The 4,951-nt window shown below is 47.3% G+C and overlaps 1 pseudogene; it reads left to right on the top strand.

The window, feature by feature from the left end:
- The first annotated feature begins 4,205 nt into the window (after positions 1 to 4,205).
- LOC126212789 (5S ribosomal RNA) lies at positions 4,206 to 4,324 on the top strand (annotated as a pseudogene).
- The last annotated feature ends 627 nt before the right edge of the window (positions 4,325 to 4,951 follow it).

Below are 4,951 nucleotides of genomic sequence, written 5' to 3'. Positions count from 1 at the left end.
AAAGACAATAACAAAATTTCTGCAGGTGTCAACTTCTGAATAGTTCAACAAACAAAAAGCCGCTCTGACAACTCAGTCGACCAGATGTTGTAAAACACATTTCCCACTAAACGATCACTGAATGCACAGTAATTACTTTCATCGACGGGCACTCACACTGCACTCAGAGCAAGTGGGCGAAGCCGTCCCTCCGGAAACCTGCTATCAATCTGCGCAATGGGCATCCGCAGTGGAAATTTACTTCCTGGATTTCTAGCGAATAACTTTTTTCCCCCGAGAAGACGTGTTTGTGATGGCACCCGACTATTCCGCTCCCGTGTGTGAAAATAACAAGCGTGTCGCAAGTTGTTTATACCAGCAGGTTGCCCTTGAACTGCTGATCTGCAACATATGTCGGTGTTATCAGTTACGCAGGTGCTGATCCGGATCACACTGGCTCGGACGCCCGGAGTCGCATCCCGCCGCTCGCAGCCGTGTGGGGAGCGCGACGCGCAGATTCCGACGCGGCGCTGCAGAGCGAAGACTGTCAAGTGCGCCGAACCCTTAGAGGCGTCGCGACTGCCCCGCAGGGGCCCTCTAAGAAATCCTCGCTGCAATTGGCAATATCTGCGCAGTCTTCCAGGTCCGCAGTTGCACTTTGCTAGCCGGCCGGAGTGGCCCAGCGGTTCTAGGCGCTTCAGTCTGGAACCGCGCGATCGCTACGGTCGCAGGTTCGAATCCTGCCTCTGGCATGGATGTGTGTGATGTCCTTAGCTCAGTTAGGTTTAAGTAGTTCTAAGTTCTAGGGGACTGATGACCTCAGATGTTGAGTCCCATAGTGCTCAGAGCCACTTTTTTTGCACTTTGCTCATCGTTGCTGTGTGCAACACAGGTAACGTACCACGGTATCAGTTCGGCGTTTCCAAACTGCCAGTAGAACTTTCCGATCCCCAGCAGGATTTTGTCGACTAAATGAATTGTGTGCGACGTCGTAAGCGCCACATCTGGCATTTGCCAGGAGTATGAAAAAATGAACTTATCTCTTTTGTGCATAACTGCTTAGTATCCAAATGATACGTGTAACGCTACGAAGGTTTTCGCGACCGAGTCCTTGTATAAAAAGTGCTGCGTTTACTTTTTGCGTTTCGGAAAAATTTCAAGCTTTCGATGATTGTCTCCATCATCGTCATGAGGGACTAAGACTGGCGGTCGTGAACTGATGAGGCTACCCCTTTAACACCCACAGGATAGTATCTACATCTACATGGATACTCTGCAAATCACATTTAAGTGCCTGACAGAGGGTTCATCGAACCACCTTCACAATTCTCTATTATTCCAATCTCGTATAGTGCGCGGAAAGCCGGTCGTGGTGGCCTCGCGGTTCTAGGCGTTCAGTCCGGAACCGCGCGACTGCTACGATCGCAGGTTCGAATCCTGCCTCGGGCATGGATGTGTGTGATGTCCTTAGGTTAGTTAGGTTTAAGTAGTTCTAAGTTCTAGGGGACTGATTACTTCAGATGTTAAGTCCCATAGTGCTCAGAGCCATTTGAACCATTTGCGCGGAGAGAATGAACACCTATATATTTCCCTATGAGCTCTGATTTCCCTTATTTTATCGTGGTGATCGTTCCTCCCTATTTAGGTCGGTGTCCACTAAATTTTTTCGCATTCGGAGGAGACAGTTGGTGACTGCAATTTTGTGAGAAGATTCCGTCGCAACGAAAAACGCCTTTCTTTTAATAATGTCCAGCCCAAATCCTGTATCATTTCTCTGAAACTCTCTCCCGCATTTCGTGACAATACAAAACGTCCTGCCTTTTTTTGAACTTTTTCGATGTCAGTCCTATATGGTAAGAATCCCATACCGCGCAGCAGTATTCTAAAAGACGACGGACAAGCGTAGTGTAGGCAGTATCCTTAGTAGGTCTGTTACATTTTCCAAGTGTCCTGCCAACAAAACGCAGTCTTTGGGGAACGGGACACCCCATGTTGGAAACAGATCAGGATCTCGTTATTTTACGTAGACAGGACAAAGGCTAAAAGCTGGATCTACTAGAACAGCTGGAAATTACGATACATGGCGTGGATAATCAGAAGAAAAATGGCTCTGAGCACTATGGGACTCAACATCTTAGGTCATAAGTCCCCTAGAACTTAGAACTACTTAAACCTAACTAACCTAAGGACATCACACACACCCATGCCCGAGGCAGGATTCGAACCTGCGACCGTAGCAGTCCCGCGGTTCCGGACTGCAGCGCCAGAACCGCTAGACCACCGCGGCCGGCATAATCAGAAGACACTGAATGAACAGCTAACAGGTAAAACAAATAACTTTTTCAAACATTTCACTGGTTTCTTTTAGTAACTACATTTTTGCAATTGGCAGGATACCATCATTTCATGAGGTCCTTGGAACATATATACGTTATCTGTTTGTATAGACATCTCTATGACTTCCTTGTTTACTTGCGCGTGAGCTCACTCGCGTTTCAGGGTTGTGTTTGGCTACGTGGTGCGTGGTATCAACGAAGACGCACGGGCGGTTTACGACGATAGAGGAGAGAGCCATGTGGTTAGATGTTGAACACCATAGGCGACACCATTTTAGAGTTTTTTATATTTTGACGACTATGTGGAGATGCACCTTGGAAGATACGGCTGCAACAAGGGAAGTAGCCACGATGTTTTAATTTTATCAGAATGAGATTTCCACTCTGCAGCGGAGTGTGCGCTGATATGATGGAAGGTAGGAGACGAGATACTGGCAGAAGTAAAGCTGTGAGTACCGGGGGTGAGTCGTGCTTCGGTAGCTCAGATGGTAGAGCACTTGCCCGCGAAAGGCAAAGGTCCCGAGTTCGAGTCTCGGTCGGGCACACAGATTTAATCTGCCAGGAAGTTTTAATTTTATTATCAATTTTATTGTGCCTGGTGCATGTTCCATTTTAGCGAGTTTTAACAGGTTCTTTTACTTTTTATTATTCTGATGATGGAAGCCTGACTTCCGAAACGCGACAATCTTAGTGTTTTACACTATAAACAAATGGTTGAGCCGATATATTTTTTAACATTGACATTCACAACCACGGCCTCTCATCCAGTATGGATAAAATCAAAGTTTCGTTAGACTTCCCCACAAAATTTTCTGTGTGTTCCTTCCAATTTAAGTTGTTCGTAATTGTCATACCTAGGTATTTAGTTGAATTTACGGCTTTTAGATTAGACTGATTTATCAAAAAAATGGGTCAAATGGCTCTGAGCACTATGGGACTCAACATCTGTGGTCATAAGTCCCCTAGAACTTAGAACTACTTAAACCTAACTAACCTAAGGACATCACACACATCCATGCCCGAGGCAGGATTCGAACCTGCGACCGTAGCAGTCGCGCGGTTCCTGACTGAGCGCCTAGAACCGCTAGACCACCGCGGCCGGCAGACTGATTTATCGTGTAACCGAAGTTCCCTTTAGCTCTCATGTGGATGACCTCACACTTTTCGTTGTTTAGGGTCAACTGCCACATTTGGCATCATTCAGATATCTTTTCTAAATCGTTTTGCAGTTTGTTTTGATATTCTGATGACTTTATTAGTCGATAAACGACACCGTCATGTGCAGACAACCGAAGACGACTGGTCACATTGTCTCCCAAATCGTTTATATAGATAAGGAACAGCAAAGGGCCTATAATACTACCTTGGGGAACGCCAGAAATCACTTCTGTTTTACTCGATGACTTTCCGTCAATTACTACGAACTATGACCTCTCTGACAGGAAATCACAAATCCAGTCACATAACTGAGACGATATTCCGTAAGCACGCAATTTCACTATGAGCTGCTTATGTGATACCGTGTCGAAAGCCTTCCGGAAATCCAGAAATAAGGAATCGATCTGAAATCCCTTGCCAATAGCACTCAACACTTCATGTGAATAAAGAGCTAATTGTGTTTGGCAGGAACGATGTCTTCTAAACCCATGCTGACTGATTGGCAGGGTTACGTCATGATACAAAAACGGATATGGTGCGTCCTGTGGTGCCCTACATTTCCATACGTGTCGTCTGCACTCTCGATCCAGCTTTGCTTGCAGCGCCATCCCTCGTATCAAGCGGTAAACTGCGAGAAGTCATCCTCTCTGGTCTCTCTTTGTCAAGTGGACGCTTCCATGCATTGCTAAGTGCGTAAGTGGTGTCTATATTGAAGTTGCTTTCGCATAATCTGCCAGCGGCCTTACCGCAGTGGTAACACCGGTTCCCGTCAGATCACCGAAGTATAAGCGCTGTTGGGCTGGGCTAGCACTTGGATGGGTGACCATCCGCTCTGCCGAGCGCTGTTGGCAAGCAGGGTGCACTCAGCCCTTGCGAGAAGTAGCGGCTCCGATCTCGCAAACTCACATAAGGCCGAGAGAACGGTGTGCTGACCACATGTCCCTCCATATCCACATCCCGCTACACCTGTGGGGTCCGCAGCTCGTGGTCGTGCGGTGGCGTTCTCGCTTCCCACTCCCGGGTTCCCGGGTTCGATTCCCGGCGGGGCAGGGATTTTCTCTGCCTCGTGATGACTGGGTATTGTGTGATGTCCTTAGGTTAGGGATAAGTAGTTCTAAGTTGTAGGGGACTGATGACCATAGATGTTAAGTCTCATAGTGCTCAGAACCATTTGAACCATTTTTGAACACCTGTGGACTGAGGATGACACGGCGGCCGGTCGGTACCGTTGGGCCTTCCCTGGCCTGTTCGGACTGTTCACAGAGCCCCAGTGCTGAGCAAGTATTCTTGTTTATCTAAACGAATTTTTGTGTTTATTTAACAGGCTGTGTTTTGCCACCTCCGATTCACCCGCCGATTCACCATTCAAGGTGATGCTGATTCTCGACGCAGTGATTGTGAACAGTCCGTACAGACATGTCATATAACTTTTGCGACAGCCGCAAGGTATGTTATAAATACCCGGCACTCTCAGGCCG

Source organism: Schistocerca nitens, chromosome 1, assembly GCF_023898315.1.
Source record: "Schistocerca nitens isolate TAMUIC-IGC-003100 chromosome 1, iqSchNite1.1, whole genome shotgun sequence".
Classification (NCBI taxonomy): Eukaryota; Metazoa; Arthropoda; class Insecta; order Orthoptera; family Acrididae; genus Schistocerca; species Schistocerca nitens.
This window is presented reverse-complemented; position numbering and strand designations above follow the sequence as displayed.